The sequence below is a fragment of the Heloderma suspectum genome, chromosome 2 (assembly GCF_057233095.1).
Source record: "Heloderma suspectum isolate Gila_16-S chromosome 2, 16-S_ref, whole genome shotgun sequence".
NCBI classification, from domain to species: Eukaryota; Metazoa; Chordata; class Lepidosauria; order Squamata; family Helodermatidae; genus Heloderma; species Heloderma suspectum.
This window is the reverse complement of record NC_139459.1, coordinates 74033442-74057196: the sequence shown is the minus strand read 5'-3', so window position 1 is coordinate 74057196 and position 23755 is coordinate 74033442. Positions and strand designations below refer to the sequence as shown.

The following is a 23755-nucleotide window of genomic DNA, read 5'->3' as shown; positions in this document are numbered from 1 at the left end:
ATCCGCAGCAGCCCGTCTGCGGCTGGAACTCCGGCTGCTGACGGCCCTGGCCGGCTGCTCCGCGGAGCTGCCATGGAACGGAGCCAGCCGGGCAGGATTCCGGGGAGGAGGACCGGATTGCCTCCCCCCATCGAGGATTCCAGGGGGAGGGACGAAGTGCCTTCCCCCCACCGCAAATCAATTCCGCGAAGTGGTGAGTTTCGTACATCCCTATTAACCTCCAACTGACCCAAACGGAGGTTATGAGTGTGATATGCAAATCCAGACTGGTGGGTTGTTTAGGGGCTAAACAACCCAGTAGTTAATTCAACAAACCATGGGTTAACCACTAAGTTGTTTAGTCATGCACACAACCTCCATTTGGGCCAATCTGAGGTTTTTTACAGAAACAAGAAGCAGCTCATAGGCGGTACATGTCTTCATGAATTGTGGCTTAAATAACCCAGGATTTGCCACTGTGACACATGACTGGGTATATATCTCACAATTTTCAATGACTCATTTTCTGTATACTCTGTATACTCTGCTCTTTTACAGCAGCTGCACTATTGAAGTTAGGTTTGTGTTCAAAACAATATAAACCACTAGCCACATAGTCTTCTTACAAATTGTGCTCAAAAGTCATTTAAGGGGAAAGAGGGGTGGATGAAACTCCAGATGCTGAAAAAACTATCTATTGGTAGGTCCAACATGTCTCAGAAAATCCTTCCTCAGGGGCACATTTTCTGTAATGATTCAACAATGTAAGGGACACTTCTAGACAGGAGTGTCCCTTGCATTGTTGAATCATTGTAGAAAATGTGCCCCTGAGGAAGGATTTTCCGAAACACATTGGTGTTACCAGTAAATCTTTTTTCAGTATCTGGGATTTTCTCCTTGCTTTTTTCCTGTCTGTGGATTTTATGCAGTTGTTAACTCCCAACCCCTTTGGAACCCTACTTGACATATCCCAGAAGCAGTATACATAGAAGGTGTACATGGAAGGTAGGGTGTATGCAGCATGATGAACATTCTTATATGTAGATAAGAAAATGAAATGCAGGTTTCACAGGAATATTGTTATAGTTCCCTTATCAAAATGTCATCTGTATATCAATTTACCCATTTTGTATTTGATCACATTACAGCCATATGGAATAAATTTATTACTGGCATGGCAATATTAGTGTGTTTTGTTTAGATTTGCACCTGGTGGTGAAACACATACTGCAGTGGGAATGGTTTTTGCCAAAGTTGCATTTCTAGCATGTTAATGAATATAAAACTGCAAAAGCTTTTGATCTTACTTGAAATCTTCAATAATTGATTGCCTTTCATTATCATATTTAGAGGGACAGAGCAAAAATTAGGAAAGGGTTCCTTGCAAAGTATTAATAACTAAGTGAAAATGCATAGCTGCTTTTATAAAAGCTTATGCAGTGTGTAAGATAAGCATGCATTCCTGAATCAAAGTGGAAAAAATATTGTTAGACTCATATGTTAATGGGCAGGAAAGATCTGAGATTTGCTGCAACCCACACATTTAAAAAGGAATGAAATTCACATCTGCCCTGAATTTTGTAGTGTGTTGGATCACATGTTTTGATTTTAAAGGAATAAAAATGCAATTAGCATTATGAGAACTTTCTGTTAGATTATGCTGTCCTCAATTATTTTGATTTTAAAGGAATAAAAATATAATTAGGATTATGAGAACTTTCTGTTGGATTCTGCTGTCCTCAATTTTCATGCTTCCTTACAAGCAATAGCAATCTAGAATATATTGCTATGTAATCTTAGTTTTGTTTGTTTTGTTTGAAACTTTAGGAAATAAGTTACTGATGTGAAGTTTTGACTTCTCCATTCCATCCATAAGGCTGAACCCTGTCTTTATCTTGTTTAATCAGATGAGTAATAAATAAGTCAAATCAATTCAATAAAATCCCAAGAATGGCATATACAGAATTACAAAATAAGTCTCTCTCTTTCTGCGTGTGTCTCTGTGTGTGCGCGCATGCATGTACACACACACACACACACACAGAGAATATATATATATATATATATATATATATAATCACCCCAAAGGCTTAAGCTGAAAGGTAGTATTATACAACATTTAAAAGGGGTATTTACATTTTATTAGAAAAATGTAAGATAAAATGCTTTTAAAAGTTAGACCCCACATAAACACCACATAAAGTAAATTGTATAGGCTTGTGCCTCCTTGTTTCTGTACCCTTTATAAAGGATTTCCACCTAGCTAAGTAATTTTATTTGGCATTATCTGTATTTTTGTTATTGAAATAAGAGTCTCTTGGGACTTACCTGTTTTCTCTTTCCCTTCTGATTCAGTGTCTTCTTTGTATCCTGAGTTGGCAGGTCTTACATTTCAGTTTGGTTCAACCAACTGTGTCCCTGTAACTGCTCCTCTCACGATTGCAGATTGTTCTCATTTTCTTCACATTTCCTTCTTGAGAAGCTAAGTAGAATCATTCCTGATTTCCAGAGGGTCTTTATTCCAGGTTCATGTTGAATACCGTTTTAGGGGAGTGGAACCATTTACACAACTGCAGGTGAGAAGAAAGTGACCCTCCCCGCAAAACATGAGTTCAAATGGACATCCCACTAAGTCTCCCAAAACATGAGGTTGCCTCCTTCAGAGCCAGTCAGCGTTTAGTTATTAGAGAAAATAACTACCGAGCTTCCAAACAAGGTGTATCCAACACAAGACAAGAGTACTGGCCTGAAGGGGAGGAGAAGGGGAGGAGAAAGGTTACAGCAGTGCTTTCCTGACTGACAGCCTTGAGTGCCATTTTAAAACCTTTGGTCTGTTGTTTTCCTTCTCTGCGGTAAGCACAAATACATACATCCCTTCAAAGCAGCCAGAGACAATGTCAGTTTGTAAACCAGCTCTCCCAATATATATATTCATACATTACACAATGCAAAATGATGCCAGGCTGCCTGCTTTAATCTTTTCAGGAAAACTGCTATTAATCAATTTAATCCAGGATAGCATGGCTTTCTTCATCACATTCTGGGTTATTCTTTCTACAGATAAAGGTTTTATCAAATATATTGAGACTGCAGTCCTACATAGACTTACCTGTAAGACTCACTGAACTCAATGGGAGCTACTTCTGAGTAGACTTGTATAGGATTATGCTGTGAAGTAGCTTTCTGTCAGTTTGCTCTTTAGTCTTGACACCTGTAATTTGATCCAGGAGATACTGTCACAGTTATCCAGGCTTGATAGGCAAGGTTTTTAATGTATTTCAGTATCTTTTAAGTACCAATTCACATATTACAATTGTACAAGTTTTACCAGGTACACAACTCACTCCCCATTATTCTCAAACATGGGAAACACATTACATGTGCATACGGATTCTCAAAAATGTTGTTTAGTCTGCATTTGGAAGTGAACCAACCTGATCTGCACCTCCTGGATTAATATGTGAATTGAGATGCAGTTCTCCTTGTGATTCACTCTTCTCTGAGTTTTTCAGTGCTCAAAAGATGTACCAAAATGCATATCAAACTGCATATTTTAGGATCAATACATTTATAAATGCATATTTTGAAAGAAAATACAAACAAACAAAAATCCATTTTTTCATGTGGATTTTTTTTTATTTTCAGACTGATGTAGAAACAGGACAGAATGGTCTTCTGAATGAGCACATGTGAAACTGGCAAGGACTGGAAAGAAATGTATCCATTCATCCCTACACATAAAATAGGAATTCCTAGATATCGCTCAGGATTCAAAAACGAATGCCAGAGATTAATAGGTGAGAACTCTATCTGCAGAAACCTGCATACATGCAATGTGTGAATGAATCCAAGGTATTACCTGCAATTGTCTTAACTGTCAGGAAAGAAAGTCCCACTGGAGCAAGTGATACCTTATCAGCAGAAGTATTTGGGGGGCTGCAGTATGACCCAAGCCTTGTAAAATGAGTAATTAGGTAATTGTTCAAACCTGAGGAAGTATGAGTTATTTACACTCCTGAACAATGATGTTCACTGTTTTATTCACTCATTAGCTGTCAACATAGCTAACTGCTGCATCTCTTTCAGGGGAAGAAGAGAGAGACCATTTAATCCTTGACCTAGCAGTGTCCAAGTGTCCATGTCCATCCAAATCTATGGATCTGTAGAAAAGTTACTAGGCTTCTTGCACTGCTAGCTTTGCAATCCTATGCATGCTTTTATGGAGGGGCTCACTTGTCACTGAATAAGTCTAGGATCAGGCTGCATGACTGTAGTTGCAGTAGCACAAATCCATGCCTCCATCTACATTAGATGCACAACCAACCTATGTGATCTGCACAGGGCTGTTGATTACACCAGCCTTCCCTAAGTGGGTGCCCTCCAGATGTTTTTGAATTCAACTCTCATCTGTTCCAGTCACCATGGCCAATAGTTAGGAATGCTGGGAATTGTAGCCCAAAATCTGGACGGCACCAGCTTGAGGAAGTGTGGATTCCACCATGCATGCCAACAAAGTTTGGATTGCACCATGCATGCCAACAAAGCTTCCACTGTATGATAAAACATAACAGATGGGGGCGATTTCTGTGTCAGTTGGTCACACTATGTCAGGAGCAGTGATGAGCCACCCCATATGCCACCATATCCAATTTAAGGTATATACCATTTAGACAACTCATCTATTCTTGCTACAATTAAATTATAATTCCCCACAGAGACACCCTGGGAGCACTTTCATATGCTGGAGCACAAGAAAAGTGGTACACATTTGGTAAACACATTTGGGGTATTCTGGGTCAATTCCATGGTGCTCAGGTCCTCAAAAACAGCATGTAATAATATCCATCCAAAGTATCATCATGCTTATTGACTGAGACCTCATAAGGAATGACTGAGACCACTTTTTTTTTTCAAAATTAAGTCCTGCTTTTGCTGCCATATACTTTCTGTTCTCAGATTCAGAGCTTTATATTGTTTTTCCAGGTTATCTGTGACTCAGGCAAGTTTCCTCTGGGTTTCTAATTATACAACAAATTTGTTTAAACACCAATATGAAAAGCTTCTACTGTGAGAGATTAATCAGTTAGGCTGTGACATCACTCTTGTATACTTTCATATTACTTTCTTAATTTCCTTTCCAATTTGGACAGAATATCAGATATATCATATAAGCCCATACACATTTTTAAAAATGAGGAAGTATTTGCTGCTTTCTGTATTATTTAAAAGAAAGGAAAATAGCAAAAAAACATAGTCTCTTAGAAGATTAAGCAACTGACTTTTACTTTTTTGAAAAAAGCCAAATATTGAAATAAAAATGCAGTAACAGCATAGTCAATAAATAGATATCCACTTACAAAAGATAAAATAAAATTATTACTATCAGATGTTATCCTAACCTCTTGATACTCAGTACACTTTACATGATGCAATAAAATTGGCTTTCAGGATGCTTCCAGATGGAGATCTGCTAGCACAACAAGTTGGAAGGCATTGTACAGTTATTCCATCTTTCTCCTTAATGGATTTTCTGTGGTCAGAAAAAAAGATAGAGGAAGTGGTGAGAAAATAGAAGGGTTATGACTAGAAGACAAGTGCCTTCTGGATCCCCTGTAAAATTCCATGAAAGAGGCAAGGTAGTTGCACAATCCTAGGGCTGAATCCAGCAGTGTCCTGGTTCTAGGGTTTTGTGAGTTATAGTATTTTCAGAGCCTTTGTTTCTCTTTCTTAATTCTCCAGATATTATTTTCTTCCTGCCTTCTTTTGAATTCTTTTGAATTCAGTCATGGGGGGTTTCCAGATAAGGTTTTTGTCTGGAATCACCTTGCCTCATTCACAGAATTGTATGGAGGATCCAGATGATGTTGTCTTCAATTTCTGGGTCTCCCAGAATGAAGTCATGGCTGACAGAGAGGGAAGCTCAAGACAGTCTTCAGGAGACAAAGAACAAAACAAAATAGCCCTCAAAGGGCTATGGGGGTCACCATGGTGGGGGCTGTGCCTAGGGGCCAGGGCAGGCATAATTTTCCAACTCTGGCAGCTGTGCAACTTTGCTCGAAGCCTTTGCTATATCCAACTCTCACAGGTGCATAAGGCTTTGTTGTATCAAATGAAGGGTTCTTCCCAGCCTGTGTGAAGCTGGGTCCATTTGCTAGTTTTTACACCTACAGATGAAAATTTGGAAATTACTAGAACTGAAATAGAAATACAATAGTGAGGACGACCCTGAGCAGGTGACCTGCATGTCTGCTCAGGCTGCTGTCCAGTCGCTCACTGTTGATGGGCAACTTCAGGGCCCCTCTCTGCTCTCCCTTCATATTGATCTTTATCTTTAAACTGGACTTAAACTGGACTTCAAACAGGGGATGCCTCCAAACAGAAGACTGTGTAAAGTAGGAAATAAAGTCCCCTTAAGTTTAAACATTCCCATTGCTATATGACATTGCTAAAGGACATGACATTGCTGAAGGATTTAAAGATATTTCATTGCTGCAGGATATAAAGATATTAATGGCTACCCCTTTAATGGATTATTTCCAGTTTAACCAAAAGCACTTGACAGTGCCAGCCACTGTTCCGAAAGGGACCCGGGGGACTGATTGCTCTGGCTGAGGGCAATTCTTGGGTTCCCTGCCAATCTGAAATACCCTGAATGTAATCTTTCTTATTGGCTTTCTTGCTTGCAATGTGCTAAATCCAATGATTTGGAACTCAAGGCTGTCTCAGCTATTTCTTCCTCCTTTATTGTCCCCTTTTTTTACTCCTTTTCATGCCCCAGGGTGCTGTAACAGTGGGCTAAAATCAAAATTGTTCCAAGCATGTAGCAATGTCACAAAGCCACAGGTGCTGCAGTATTTCTGGCTGCTCAGTGTTTTCACAGACTAAACATATTAAATCAAAGCACTGCTTAAAAAAAAAAGTTGGCACTATCTGCTGTTCAGCAACAAATGGAACACTGGATTACAAATGGGACTGGTTGTGAACTCATTGCCGGTTTGGCATTCCAGTGGTATAGTGGAGCCAGGACACACAGGGGTGAAGTGCTGGGACTTTCTGATTAAAAGGGGCAATGACTTCATTTTCCACCTTCTCAGACTTTCCCGTTCCCTCTGAGCTTAGCTGCAATAGCTGGGGAAAGTGTATTTTCTCCCAGCAACAAAATATTGTTGTGAGCTATCCCTGTTGTAAAGTGAAGTATTTTGTGATGGCTTGGACTCTGATGGGCAATTAAGTATTCATTCACTTTACAAAAGATCTGCTCCTAGTGAAGATGAGAACTGCAGCAACTGGCTTGTTGAGTTTAAAATAAAATGTTTCTTCCTGGTAGTGGGAAAAGAAACCCATGAAAAATCTTGAGCTGGTGGTCTTATCCTGTTTGGGGACATATTGTGGCCTTTTCCTCCCTTTTCTCATGCAATCTCAGGTCTCTGCCAAAGTCCAGCATTCTAACCAGTACACTGTCTTTGCCAGCTCGCTATTCTATGACTGTCAGCTGATACTAATAAATTGGGCATTATGCCATGTACTGCTGCTCTTTGGGTGTGTATGCACATACAGAGATTGAGATTGAGATTGAGAGAGAGAGAGAGAGAGAGAGAGAGAGAGAGAGAGAGAGAGAGAGATCAACACAACTGTTTGCATTTTTAGACTCTCCTTGGAGTTGTCATGATGAGTGCCAACACTTCAAAATTTACCATTACAGCCCTATTCCTCACCAAAGGTCATTTAACACATTAGAAGAGGAAAATGCAGCTGAGTCCTGGCTTCTCTGTGCAACATGGAAACAAAAATACAAAATATAAAGGATTTAAAGAAAGACGTAAATTCAGTTTGTATCAGACAGGATCCAAAGAACCACACAACTAGTGCATTTCTTGAACAGCAGCTCTAAAAGGTACTTAAAAGCAAGGGAGTTTGCTGATAAAAGGTTAAAAAAAAACCTATACCATTAGAAGGGGAAAATGCTATACTATGCAGTTAAAAGGGAAAAACAGTATAGGGAAGGCCAAGACCTTTAGCGCACCTCAAGTAGGTCTTAAGTTCTAACCGCTTTCTACAACCTCTAGGTAACTCATATTAAGCCATGCATGTTGCTTCCCATACATGGCAGTGCAACAGGTCACACGAGTTTCTACTATGCTTTCTAGCAATACGTTTTAATGGTGTGTTACCAGTGTAATGGATGGTGGTAATGGAGAGTGGTACTTAACCCACACCAACACAGTTTATACTACTACAAAAATTAAACTAATCTAATAGGAAAGTTTACAAATATTCCACATTCATTATAGCTATTGAATCATTCAGAAATCTCCCTTGCCAACCAAGAACTCTCAGGGGTGTTCATTAACTCTTATTATAAGGTCTTCAAAAGATGTTGTGAATAGGGTTACCTAGACTATTCATCACGCACAGTGCTTACAGTATTCCACAGTAATTGACTTACTAACTTGACTATACCTGATCAGTAAATAGGGGCAGGACCCTTATTTATAATTAGGGTTTCAGGGTTTCTCTAAGGATACTGTTTTTTACATTCAGTCAGATGTCATGGTGACCACAGGATAGCTGCAACTGCCTGTTCAGCAATTTTAAAATGTTTTATAATGTATTGGTATTAATCAGGGTACAGGTCATGCTGCAGCTGTAGCTGGTAACTCATTAAAAGAAGAGTACATAATTTTATATATCTGTTTGCCCTGCCAACAGTTAAACATCATGCTTTTTTCCACAGATACCACAAGGGTCAAACTAACCTTTACAGGGTTTTAGCTGACATCAGAATATGGAGTTGCTTCAGATAAAGGGAGAAGATACATATATATCCTCCATGTATGTATTCCTTCTCACAGGACATGCCTAATCCTAAATTGAATAAGCATTCATTAGAAAAGCACGGAATGCTCTCATTTTTATCACTGCCACCAATCTGATCTCTTCAGTTTTGTCCATTGTTATCCTTCAGAAAATGACCACCTACAAGAATGCTATATTAGAATTGGTCCTATGTTATACAGACTTTCTTTGTATTCCCAAACACTGAAAGTTATGAAACTTTCAGTTGAAGACTGCACTGATTTCATGATGTACTAAATCAGTAACCATAAGGAAATTACAAAACAGATAGTTATAATTATTTTTAACAATCTAGAGAGAACATAAGAAACCTGTTTACTACCACATTTCTAGCATGTGCCACCTTTAATTAATTAACAGGTAATGAAGTCAGTTCTCCAGTGTGCATTATATTCAGAACCAATTTCATATTTGAATGATGGTTAATGATGTTTAGGAATATAGTCCTAAATTCTCTCTGCCTCAACCCTTGCATAGAGGCTAGAACAGGTTGTTGTAAAAAACCAAAAATATCATCAATCAAAGATCCTTCAAAACATAAAAGAGAGGGAAATGACTTCTAGCAACTACTACTTTTAGGGTGCAATCCTATACCCAATTTCCTGGAAGTAATCCCATTGAACTTAATGGAGCTTACTTTTTAATATACAGGTATAGGACTGAGCTGTTAATCTGAAAGCAACTAAAAAACATATTAAAGCACAGTAGGAACATATGAAGATTTCTTATTAATCTTCATAAACTATATGTCCTTCTACAATAACTCCCAAAGATTCTCAAAATTGTCATGCTCTAGCTACTCAGAATACAAGTCCAAGAAGTTCAGTCTCTGTCATTTTCAGATTCCATAATTTTTTTTCTAATGAGTCCTCAGTGCCATAAGGTCCATGGCCAAAGAATCCAGCAACCTGGCAGTGTTTTTATACTACTTCAACAAATCTATTTTGGTCCATTTGGACCATCTGTTGCCCAGGTGTCAGCCCTGGAAGAAGGAGGGACAGATGGAATCAAAAGGCTAAAGGAAGCTATTTGGACATAAGAGTTCGCATTCCACCAAGGAAAACTCATGGAAACAATGTTTACTGGCCAGTCAGATATGAGCTTGGCAATAAAAACATGCTAACAGTATTCCATACCTCAACACTAATAGAACAACTTGAGTTTCCAATCTAGTTGTGCCTACAATGGAACAAGGACAGGAGAAAGCACACACGCTTCTTGAGTTGAAAAAGATCAGCACTTTATTAGCAGTTTCACAAATAACACCAAATCTAACAAAACAACGAACGTGGCAGGAACAAGGGCATAACGACCATGTGACTCGGCATGAGGAGGACCTTTGAGGGAGGTTGGACACCACTTGCCTTCATGACATGGCTCTGTCCCCTCCCAAATCACAGCGCCAGTCAGTGGTGCAGCTAGGCGACTTTAGACCCTGGGGCACTATCCAACGGTGTCATTCCAAACATAGTGCCACTAGAGAGCTGCTACATCCTTCCATTTCCCTTTGTGTAGGGATGGACGAAAGTCACTTACCTGGTCCCGCAGCTTGCTTTGCGGTGGGGGGGAGGTGCCCCGTCCCTCCGGCTGAAATTCTGGCTGGGGGGGAGGCGCCCCATCCCTCCGGCAGCGAATCCTCCTGGCCGGCCGGGACACAAATGGCGGCGGCCATAGCCGCTGCCGTTTGCGTCCCTGCAGTCAGCTGTGTGATAGGCTACGTAATCCTTACATAGCCTATCACGGCTGACTTTGGGGGAAAAAAGCACATACACAAATGGCGGCACCCGTGGGCACAGCCATTTGCGTATGCGCTTTTTTTCTTTTTTCCCCCAAAGTCAGCCGTGATAGGCTACGTAAGGATTTACATAGCCTATCATGGTGTTTTTGGAAAATTTAGCCATGATAGGCTACGTAAATCTTTGCGTAGCCTATCACGTTTGTTGTTGTTGTTGTTGTTTTACTGGGAAATGGCGGCGGCGGCAGCCAGTCGGAAGACCGGCTGCCGCCGCCGAACCGCCACCAAACCACCGCCGAACCGCTGCCGGGAGCCGCCAGCGCCAGGGACATTCGACAGAGGTAAGTCCCATTCCAGGGGGGGTGGCGGGAGGGTGGCGGAGAATTTCTCCAGCAATTTCGGGGGGCTGAATGCATTGGCATTCGGCCTCCTGGAGATTCGTGGAGAAATTCTCTGCCATCCCTACCTTTGTGCTTGTGCAACCACTTGCACAACCGCAATTGCAGCTGGAGTCTTCTCTTGCGCATAGTTCAGAATAGGGCTGTGCATAGACCCCCTGATCTGACTCAGAAGCTGTTTTGGTGCCTCTGAGGTGGGCCTGATTCAGCTCAGGCAGATTCGGGAGGGGGGCGACCCAACTTGGCCCTGAAACCGAGATTTGGATGGCCGAATCCCACTTAGGGGGCCCTGATGCCCCCAGCAAACCCTCAGCTCTTTACCTGGGCCAGCGCTGGCAGTGGTGGTGGCAGCAGCGATGGAAGCAGTAGCGATGGCAGCAACGGAGGCAGTGGTGGCAATGGCGGCGGAGGCAGTGACAATGGCGGCAGCGGCAACTGCGATGGGTGGCTCAGGTAAGGAGCTGGAGGCGCCGGTGCAGCTGGCCAGGGTGCTGAAGCTCCAAAGTGCTTCGAAGAGCCCCGAGGCCCCCGACACACTCAGAGTTTCTTCTTGCCTTCAGGTCCCTTCACCTCGGAAAGGGCCTGAAGTAGCCTGGAGTGGCCCACTTCAACTCGAGCGCTCAGCCCTAGTTCAAAACCTAGTTCCCCTTAGTACAATGTCATTTGCGCTAATGGATTGACACAGTTGGCTACTGCCCCTGGACTTAATGATCTTATGGGGGCGGCCCTTTAGATATATTACTTTTGCACATTAAACTCACTTAAATCACAGGGCCTTCTCTTCTGTGGCACCCTGGTTGTGGAATGCCCTCCCCTTGGAGGCCTGATTGATGCACATGTTGGTTTCATTTTGGCACCAACTTAAAACATGGGTTTTCACCAAAGCCTTTGAGGGCTAATGGAATTCCCCAAAGTTGCACGCTGTTTTAACTGCTTTATTGTTTTAGATTTTTGATTGGTACTAGTTTAATGTTTTAATATGCTTTTCGCTGTTTAAATTGTTTATTGTTTTATACTGTTTAAGTTGATTTTATCTATATACCACCCTGAGAACTTAGTGCTATAGGGCGGCATACAAATGTTTAAATCAAAGCACTATCATGTTTACAGATATAAAATGGAGCTTTATATAACAGAACTACATGTTATGTATTTATGCTGATGCCATCATCACCTGCTGCTCTCTGGATGGTCATCTGGCAGTTGCTGGGCTGCGGGGTGGCAGACTTTGGCTGCAAGGTCCAGCTCTAGCTGTAGCACTGGCACCAGTTCACAGGCCGGTGGAACCCTCTCAAGGTGGCATACTAGATAAAAACCATACGAAGCGGATGCAAAGAGAGATGAATACATACCTAAAAATCCATAAAAGCAGAAAATACCAATGAAACAGATCCATGCTCACCAGTCAGGCAGGTTGTTGTGGGTATCATATGCACTCCGCTAACTGAGCTCAACCAGGAAGAGCCCCATGCCCAGTTTGTCAGTACCTGGTGTACTCTACACGAGTGCACAGTTCCGTAACACCATAAGGGCTGCCAACAAGCCTTCAGTGACATAAAAGTCACAGGCATGCCAAGAACATGTCCAGATTCAGAGGTACCAAAACACTTGTTCTTCTGCAGAGGAAGGTATTGGCCCCTCAAGAAGTTCCATGGCACAGATGGCTTGCCTTCTCCAGGGATCAGGCAGGCCCCATACTTTGACCCTCTTGTTTTCCTTGAAATGTATCTAGGAATTGCAACCCTGGGAATTCCATTCCATTTGAGCCCAATAAGAGACTGTAGTGTTTCTGTTCTGGTAAGTGGCAGCAGACTGTAGCAGATTTCCCTCCCCAATTCCAGAAATGCGCAATTTGAGAGGGGTTCCTACCATTTGTGCAAATGGTAATTTGCACTAATTGGATTTTTTATTTCCTTTGGGTGGGATTTTGAACTTTGCACAAATGGGGTTGTATTTTTTATTTTATTTTTAATCCTCCCCCCCCCAGTCTTTCGCAAGAGCACTGATTCAGCTGTCCAAGACGTGTAGACTTGCCTTGCCCATTGCCTTGTATGTTTCAGCTGTCAATGGGAGCACCATAGTGGAATAGGTAACATACAAGGAAATTAACAAGGCAAGACTGCGTATAGACTAATTTGCACACAGTTGTAAAGGACTGGGGGGAGGGAGAAATAATAGTAAGACAAAGAAGTAACCCATTTGCGCATTTCAAAAGCACTGAAAAAGAAAAAAAAAATGAGAACAAAGTAAGTGCACCAAGGGGGTGGAGGAGCAATATCTTCCACTTGGCAATGTAATTCTCTCACTATTAAGTGTTGAACTGATACTCATCAGTGTTCTCCTCCCTTTCAACCCTTCCCCACATCTCCAGCAAGTATAGAAAAGGGAGTTACTGGCTCCCAACCCTTTCATGGCTCCTTCTCAAAGTAGTTACTCCTCTTGTGCTAATTTCCCCTCTGTTTACTGCCCAGCCTTTAAATCTGTGCAAATTTAAAGGCTGGGCAGTAAATGGAGGGGAAATTTGCTCAAATTTAAAGGCTGGGAACTACTTAGAGGGGAAATGTGCACACCTGCAGTAACTGCTCTGAAAAAAAAAGCCCTGAAAAGGGGGGAAGCCAGTATCTCCCCTTTCTGGACTTTCTGGAGACTGAGGGAAGTGTGAAATGGGAGGAGAACACTGAGAAATGCCAGCTCAACACTTAAAAGCAAGTCAATCACATTGCCAAGGGGGAGATATTGTGCGCACGCACACTTTGGAGCACTTACTTCATTCACACTTTTTTTTTATTTTTCAGTGCTTCTGAAATGCACAAATGGATCCTCCTTTGCCTTTCTATTATTTTCCTCCTGGTCCTTTGCAACTGTGTGCAAATTAGCTTATATGCAACCTCACCTTGTCAGTTTTCTTGCATGTTACCTACTCCAGTGCTCCCATTGACAGCTGAAACATACAGGGAAATTGACAAGGCAAGAATACACATATTGGACAACTGAATCTGTGCTCTTGTGAACTTGAGAAAGACTGGGGGAATTTTTTTTAAAAAATGACCCAATTTACGCAAATTTCAAGATCCACAAAAAAATCCAATTTGTGCAAATTGCCCCCATAAAAAACCAACAACACAATTTTCATATTGGATCAACTCACTATAGATTGAGTCAATGCCAGCAGGGCAAAACGGAATGAAATACACCCGGGCTGGAAAAATATGTCAAGTGCAAACAGAATTCTTCTGCATCCCTAAATATATCAAATATTTTGCTTCCTATGGGAATGTACAGGAAGCCAAGAAGAATCTGTTTCCCTACAAGCAATTGTCTGCTATACCATCATCCATAGATAGGCATGGCATGATACAACACAAATCATGGTACCTCTTTCTTAAAATCCCTCCTCAAAACCCATCTCTTGCATGAAGCCTTTGACACAACCTCCTAATTCCCATGCCTTACTTAACTCAGCCTGAAACTAAGCTAAACAGATATGCATGAAACAACTGCATATTATTTATTTATGATTTAAAATCTCTAGATTGCCTTTCACACAAAAAATAGATTCTAGGGTGGTGTACAGGCATTTTAAGAAGATCAACATTACAATTACAATGCTAAAACAAGCCATCAAATCATCATGAAAACAACCAAGAAGCCATAAACAATCAAACTACAGCCAATGAGAGTATAATACAATCAAGTTAAATGCCTGGGTAAATAAAAATGTTTTGATATGGCACTGGAAAGAAAATCATGGCACCAGTCAGAGTTCCCTAGGCAGGGCATGCCAGAGTCAGGGCAGACCTTCTCTTCTATGCATGCATAATGTACCTCTCCTACAGATATCACTCAGAGAAGCACCTCATGAGATGACCCTAAAGCTTGAAAAGGTTGGTACAGAAAGAACTGTGTCTTCAGAATGTTGCTTCCTTGTTTTCCACTGCCTCCACTTCCTTCCTCTTCGTCCATTTCCCTTATGTCAGATTTAAATTTCAAACTCCTCACGGCACAGATTTGTCCTCTTTGATACTGTAAAGTGACACACACATGAATTATGCTACAGAAATAATAATAAATAATAAGAGCAACAATGACAAATGCTAGCATAACAGAAGAACAGGATGAAGGCTCAAGTATGCCAAACACTGGGGAAACCAAGACAAAGGCAAATAATCTCTTATCAAGAAAAACCACAGAAGTCAAGAAAATATGTTACAAAATAATGCAATGCGGTTTTACTCTGTTTGTCCTCTTATTTATTTATTTATTTATTTATTTATTTATTTCTATACCACCCAACAGCCAAAGCTCTCTGGGATGAGGGAGATTTTATTTTGGACCGAACTGGCATTCAACCGCAGCAGCACCAGACCCAAGGGCGGCAAACTGGTAAGGCTGCCAGGAACCATCAGGCTGGAGGAAGAACCAGAAGAGGGGATAGCAATAAGGTGTCTAGCCCCTCTTCTCCTCATATATAGTCAAACAATTGAAAGCAAAACTACAATACAGGAACTTTTAATTAACAAAATAGTGTCCTTATCACAGGACAGAGAAAAGTCAGCCTAATCACCAAAAAATACGCTGAACAACAATTTCAGTTACTGGATAATTTTTAATGTAGACATCTTCAGTAGCATGTAAGTGACAATTAATGGATTAGCTGCTCCAGAGAAGAATCAAGTTCAGGCTTAACTAAATCTTGAGTCATGTTCTTAAAATAAAGATATTACATTTCCATTCTTATACACACTGGCCTTACTTGCAGTCCCCTCGGTGTAAAACTATTATGGGTTGGGCTGCATATGATAACTCACCCAATAGTTAAGTCTATATCAGCAACCCTCCACTCCCCAGTTTTTCTAAATCTGGCCAAAAGGTTGATGGAAGTCTGTGAATATAAATGCACAGCATTTCAATTAAATATGTCTATATTAATATATATCATGTTTAAGTTAACATTATACTCACTTCTAAAAGCAAACATCAGAAAGCAAACAGAAAAAAATCAAATGCCTGTTTACATGCACTTTAAAATCCACTCTGGAGAAGCTGGAACACACATAGAAAAAAGGGAACCTGTTGTCTGTAATTCATTAACTAAGCAGGCACAACCATCCAACCATCTAAATGAGAAGGCCACATTCCTGGTTTAAAGGGTCACAGTTCCTTATTAGGGTTCACATACATAATACAAGCATAGCAACAAAGTTTTTTGAAAAGTCAAAACTGAGTTCTCTGAACATTAGTTCCTTCCCTTAGGACAAAAGTTAGTCATACAAATTGAAATGCCATAACACAGTAACCAACATATAAATATAATATATAAATGATGTACAAAACCACACATGATATATAAAATATAAGTACAAGATTAAAACCCTAACCCTCTACAAAACAACAACAAATAATATATTAAAAACTGAAGACTCACAATTCTTGGTACCATTTATGTCATGAAACTGCTGATTATATCACTGCCATCCAACCTATATCTTAATTTAATCACTTCATATCAATTTTCTTAATGTATGTATACGTTTTATCCCTTTTTTGAATCTGTGTACAGTTCCAACATCCATTGCTTTTCATCATGTCTGAAATCTGTATCTATAAGACCATGATTTTTTCCAGTTCTTATAAAGCTTTTATGTTCATACTTACATATATTCATTTGCCTTGTCATCATGCTAAAGTACAGCATATATCACCCCTTTTGTATTGCAAGTGAAGAAATCTTTAATATAATACTGTATATCAATAGGGTTAGTAAAATTCTTGATCTGATTACAGTTAGAACATACATGGCAGTTCCCACACCTGTAATCTTTTTCCCATCCAAGGGGACATAGTAATTCCTCTTTCAGTTTTGCTGTGCGCCAATATATCTTTCAAATTTAGCTAGAACTTATAAGTAAATCAGAGGCCATTCTTACTTCTAGGAGTTTCTTCTAAGAGGTGCCAAAACCTTCACCTGACTAGTATCTACATCAAATGTTAGTGGCACTATCGTTTCATCAAGTTGCCTACTTCTCACTGTAGGCTTTAAAGGGTCTGTTCTCTCCTCACATTTTGCTTTAGATAATGCCTGCTTTCAAGTCTTTTAAGAATATCTTCTTTCTTGTAGTTGTTGCATCAATATGTTGGGGAAATCACACAGTCCTACTAATTTCCTTCTTTGACACATCCCAACTAGCCACACTACCTTAACAGATATGGATACAAAAAGCACCTGGTACTTGTACATCATTCTGAGCACATTACCAGAAATGACGGGGCAATTGTGCTGACTGCTTATGATTTTCAGACTTTAAAGTGTCAGTGTCAGATCTCCTCCACAGAGGATGCAGACCTTTATTCCTTTCTTACTCTGGTCCATCAGGGTCCTTGCCTGTTTTGTCTAACATTTTAATTTGGCTTATCCTGGTGTTTGGGCTCTCCTTGTTGTTTTACAGTTGAAATCTTATATTTTGTACCTTTATTATTTTTGTATTTTAATAATAACAATAAACATGAACATATACTTTTATGAATATGGATTTTTAACAGCACAGTGGTCCACCCCAAGAAAGCTACATTCAGTTAAATTATTGTTTGGGGCTGCTTAGGCTAGGGCCAAAGCACACGTCACTTTGAAGACCTAGCAAGCAGCTGCATCTTTTTTCTTTTCTTTTTTACTTTAGAGGAAGTGCAGGGGGATCTGGATTGGGGCCCCAGTGTGGTGGATAGTGGGGCTATAACCCTTTCCCCCTGAAATTCATATTGCAAAATAGTTATCCATTAAAGCTTATGTACGTATGCATACAGTGATCCCCTTCATGGATCACTGCCTTGTTGTGGCGAAGGGGCTTGCGTAACTCAGTGAAGCCATAAGCTATGCCGTGCAGGGCCACCCAAGACGGACAGGTCACGGCAGAGAGTTCTGACAAAATGTGATCCACTGGAGAAGGAAATGGCAACCCACTCCAGTATTCTTGCCAAGAAAACCCCATGGAACGTATCACAAGGCTAAAAGATATGATGCCGGAAGATGAGCCCCTCAGGTCGGAAGGTGTCCAATATGCTACTGGGGAAGAGCAGAGGGTATTTCCAAGTAGCGCCAGAAAGAGTGAAGCGGCTGGGCCAAAGCCGAAAGGACACTCAGCTGTGGATATGTCTGGTGGTGAAAAGAAAATCCGATGCTGTAAAGAACAATATTGTTTAGGAACCTGGAATGTCAGATCAATGAATCAAGGTAAGCTGGAGGTGGTCAAACATGAGATGGCAAGATTGAACATCGACATCTTGGGAATCAGTGAACTAAAATGGACAGGCATGGGCGAATTTAATTCAGGTGACCATCATATCTACTATTGTGGGCAAGAATCCCTTAGAAGAAATGGAGTAGCACTCATAGTCAACAAAAGGGTGGGAAAAGCAGTATTGGGGTACAATCTTAAAAATGATAGAATGATCTCAGTACGAATCCAAGGCAAACCATTCAACATCACAGTAATTCAAGTCTATGCCCCAACCACTGATGCTGAAGAAGCTGAGGTTGATCGGTTCTATGAAGACCTACAACACCTTCTAGAACTCACACCAAAAAAAGATGTCCTCTTCATCATAGGGGATTGGAATGCTAAAGTAGGAAGTCAAGAAATCACCGGGATAACAGGCAGGCATGGCCTTGGTGTACAAAATGAAGCAGGACAAAAGCTAATAGAGTTTTGCCAAGAGAACATGCTGATCATAGCAAACACTCTTTTCCAACAGCACAAGAGGCGACTCTACACATGGACGTCACCAGATGGTCAATATCGAAATCAGATTGATTATGTCCTTTGCAGCCAAAGATGGAGAAGCTCCATACAGTCAGTAAAAACAAGACCTGGAGCTGACTGTGGCTCAGATCATGAGCTGCTTCTTGCAAAATTTCGGCTTAAATTGAAGAACGTCAGGAAAACCACTAAACCGTTCAGGTATGACCTAAATCATATCCCTGATGAATATACAGTGGAGGTGAGGAATAGATTTCAGGGATTAGACCTGATAGACAGAGTGCCTGAGGAACTATGGACGGAGGTCCGTAACATTGTTCAGGAGGCAGCAACGAAATCCATCCCAAAGAAAAAGAAATGCAAGAAAGCCAAGTGGCTGTCTGATGAGGCTTTACAAGTAGCTCACGAAAGAAGGGAAGCGAAAAGCAAGGGAGAAAGGGGAAGATATACCCAACTGAATGCAGAGTTCCAGAGAATAGCAAGGAGAGACAAGAAGGCCTTCTTAAATGAACAATGCAAAGAAATCGAGGAAAACAACAGAATGGGAAAGACTAGAGATCTCTTCAAGAAAATTGGAGATCTCAAGGGAACGTTTTGTGCAAAGACGGGCATGATAAAGGACAAAGAAGGCAGGGACCTAACAGAAGCAGATGAGATTAAGAAGAGGTGGCAAGAATACACAGAAGAACTATACAGGAAAGATCTGAATGTCCCTGATAGCCATGATAGTGCGGTCACTGAACTTGAGCCGGACATCCTCGAGAGTGAAGTAAAGTGGGCCTTAGGAAGCATTAGTAACAACAAAGCTAGCGGAGATGACAGTATTCCAGCCGAGCTATTTAAAATCCTAAAAGACGATGCTGTTAAAGTGCTGCATTCAATATGCCAACAAATCTGGAACACTCAACAGTGGCCACAAGACTGGAAAAGGTCAGTTTACATTCCAATTCCAAAGAAGGGCAACGCCAAAGAGTGTTCAAACTACCGCACAGTTGCGCTCATTTCACATGCCAACAAGGTGATGCTCAAAATCCTACAAGCTAGGCTTCAGCAGTATGTGAACCGAGAACTACCGGAAGTACAAGCTGGGTTTAGAAGAGGCAGAGGAACTAGAGATCAAATCGCCAACATTCGCTGCATCATGGAGAAAGCAAGAGAATTCCAGAAAAACGTCTATTTCTGCTTCATTGACTACGCTAAAGCCTTTGATTGTGTGGATCACAAGAAACTGTGGCAAATTCTGAAAGTGATGGGAGTACCAGACCACCTTACCTGTCTCCTGAGAAACCTGTACGAGGGTCAAGAAGCAACAGTCAGAACCAGACATGGAACAACCAATTGGTTCAAAATTGGGAAAGGAGTACGACAAGGCTGCATATTGTCACCCTGCTTATTTAACTTATATGCAGAGTACATCATGAGAAATGCCGGGTTGGATGAATCAGAGGTCGGAATTAAGATTGCTGGGAGAATTATCAACAACCTCCGATATGCAGATGATACCACCCTAATGGCAGAAAGCAAAGAGGATCTAAAGAGCCTCTTGTTGAGGGTGAAAGAGGAGAGTGCAAAAGCTGGTTTGAAACTCAACATTAAAAAAACTAAGATCATGGCATCTGGCCCCATCACTTCCTGGCATATAGAAGGGGAAGAAATGGAAGCAGTGACAGATTTTACTTTCTTGGGCTCCAAGATCACCGCAGACGGTGACTGTAGCCATGAAATTAAAAGACGCTTGCTCCTTGGGAGGAAAGCTATGGCAAACCTAGACAGCATAGTAAGAAGCAGAGACATCACCTTGCCGACAAAGGTCCATCTAATCAAAGCTATGGTTTTCCCAGTAGTAATGTATGGCTGTGAGAGCTGGACTATAAGGAAGGCTGAGCGCCCAAGAATTGATGCTTTCGAACTGTGGTGCTGGAGAAGACTCTTACGAGTCCCCTGGACTGCAAGGAGGTCAAATCAGTCCATCCTAAAGGAAATCAACCCTGAGTGCTCCTTGGAAGGACAGATCCTGAAGCTGAAGCTCCAATATTTTGGCCACCTAATGCGAAGAGAAAACTCCCTGGAAAAGACCCTGATGCTGGGAAAGACTGAAGGCAAAAGGAGAAGGGGACGACAGAGGATGAGATGGCTAGATAGCATCATGGATGCAATGAATATGAACTTGAGCACGCTCCGGGAGAGAGCGCAGGACAGGAAGGCCTGGCGTGCTATGGTCCATGGGGTCACGAAGAGTCGGACACGACTGAACGACTGAACAACAACAACAACAACGTATGCATACATGGATAAATGATAGATATTCAGGTAGATATTCAGATAGATGATAGATAGATAGATAGATAGATAGATAGTCTCACCGGTAAGTAATATTGGCTTTTTTAAGTGTAAATTGTAACTCACCAGGGCTTTAACAGATACTTAAACATTTAAAACGTGTTAAGGAGCCTCAATATTTTGTGCTTCCCTGTTTCTTCCTTCCAAGCAGAAATTGGAGTTTGACCAACAACGTGTAAGCACAGTCTGTTACTTTACAATTTGTTGTTGTTCAGTCGTTAAGTCATGTCTGACTCTTCATCACCCCATGGACCATAGCACGCCAGGCCTTCCTGTCCTCCGCTCTCTCCTGGAGTGTGCTCAAGTTCATATTCATTGCATTGGTAGTCCTTTCAAATTCACGACCCCTCAGACATATACAGGATGGTTAGGTTACAAAGTGTACAAAAACAGGGAGTTAACGAGTATCTGATGGACTGCAATATATGACTGCTCTACCCAGAGGGTATGGGCTTAGAAAATATACTAAAAAATGCTAAATCCTGGAAGTCCAGGAATTACGTACTGATTAGTGCTGTGCCGAAAATTTGTCCCACATTTTTTTTACTGTTCTCATTCAATTTGATAGAAAAGAAATTGCTTTCAAAAAGAAATTCAATGGTGAAAAAATTTCAGAGAAATCCTCATGGGCTGGGTTTTGGGTTTCTTGGGCTTACCTTTCTTAGGAGGTGGCTGAGGAGTGAGCACAGGTGTCCTGCTTTTCACTGTACGATCATCTGTCTGGCCACCTGTAGCCTCCCCAGCTTCTTACACTTCAGTTAAAGCCGAGTTTGAGGCACCATAAGGTAATTCCTCCCTTGAGGCCTTTTCAGATCAGGATGTGCAGGCAGCCTAGGAGGCTAGCTGTGATAACATAAGCTCAAAAACAACACAAAAATAAATTATAAAACACCCTGAATGAGGCAGAACAATGGAAGCCTCTTTCATGGGGGGAGAAAACTTTCAGGAAATTGGAGGACAGATTTTGGTAGAGCACTAACTCCTCATTGGAGCTAGACACAACACCAGCATTGTGGGGGATACAAATTGAGAGCCAACCTGCCAAGTAGGGATGGCGGAGACACCACTCACCTCTGCCTCCCTCCGGAATCCTACAGAGCCGGCCTCTTTCTGCGGTGATTGCACGGAGCCACAGGCCGGCTCCGTATCGTTGTCCTGGCAAATGTCTACAGCCACAAGTGGTTGCATTTCGTTTAAACTAAGGGGCTTTACGGCCACAAGTGGTGTCCACTACGTCACTTGCGGCTGTAGCCATTTGCCAGGCCAGCGATACGGAGCTGGCTGCTGGCCTGCAGCTCCATAGAATCCCTGTGGGGAGGACCTGGCTCACAAGGATTCTGGGGGGAGGAACGGATCGCCTCCTCCCACGGGCGGATTCCCCATGGACCGGCAGGTAGGGAATCCGCCCATCCCTACTACCAAGACAGTTGATGCTGTTGCAGCACAACCTCCCCCCCCCCCAGAATGCCTTAACAAAAAAGAAAGAAGCTGTGCTACAAGCCCTGACAATGGAGAACCCTATCTGGGAGAAACTGTGGAGAATTTCTCCCCCTCCTGGAGAAATTTGGTGAAATTGTCTCCTAAATTTCTCTGCCTGCATGTTAGGTGGAGAATTTCAAGAAGCCATTTGCATACACCTCTATGTATTGATTAATCATTGTTCAATGTTTAACTTGGCAAAGTGTCTTTCAAAATCACATAATTACATAGTGTAGGGTGATTCTAGGTCATTCAAATCACAGGCATCTTCTAGTACCATTTTTAGTTGTAATAACATGTGACTACATAACCAGACATTTGATAATATATAAATCATTTTGCATACAATGTTCCTCAGAGAAATAGGTGACTATTAGAGAAATTCCCTAAATGCAAAAGTGTGTCCAAAAATAAGGTGGTGGGGGAGCAATATGATGAATCGATATGAAGCATGCTGAATGATTACAGAATAAAAATGGAAAACACTCATGAGCTTAGAAGTGAATTCTAAATTACCTTGGATAATAAATCCATTAACTTATTAAGAATTATAAATAGTAATATTAGAATAGTATTAATCATTTCAAGGTCAGAGAACAATCTCATTTTCAGGCTGTATTGGGACTTAGTGCACAATGCTGAAATTACTTTTTGTTTGTCTCAAAAACTAATGCTGATATCTATTATTATTATTATTATTATTATTATTATTATTATTATTATTTTCCACCTTCTCCCCGGCACTGGGACTCAAGGTGGCTTTACAACATTAAAAACATATACAATTAAAACCTATACATAGAAATATACAAAAGTTAAACATATAATTAAATCATCAATAATATTAAAATTATATAAAACTGTTAGGAATCTTGCAGGCAGGATTTAAAAATATTTTTCCCTATGGCTTCATTATTTCCAAATATTTTACATCCCTAGTCTTTCTATAAAAGTCTTATTACATAGGTTTTAGAAATCATTTTTGGGGGAGTAAAGGCTGGGTTGTTGTTGCTGTTGTACAGTCGTTCAGTTGTGTCCGACTCTTTGTGACCCCATGGACCATAGCGTGCCAGGCCTTCCTGTCCTCCGCTCTCTCCTGGAGTGTGCTCAAGTTCATCTTCATTGCATTGCATTGGTGATGCTATCTAGCCATCTCATCCTCTGCCATCCCCTTCTCCTTTTGCCTTCGTTCTTTCCCAGCATCAGGGTCTTTTCCA

The 23755-nt window shown here is 41.2% G+C and overlaps 1 long non-coding RNA gene across 1 annotated transcript in view; it reads left to right on the top strand.

Moving 5' to 3' along the window:
* The window catches only part of LOC146352356 (uncharacterized), an 88991-nt gene that overhangs the window by 51505 nt on the left and 13731 nt on the right, over positions 1-23755 (top strand). Inside the window, exons 2-3 of the long non-coding RNA XR_014787349.1 lie at positions 3625-3776; positions 15265-15351. This is a non-coding gene — a long non-coding RNA (uncharacterized LOC146352356). The remainder of the gene's footprint in view (positions 1-3624; positions 3777-15264; positions 15352-23755) is intronic.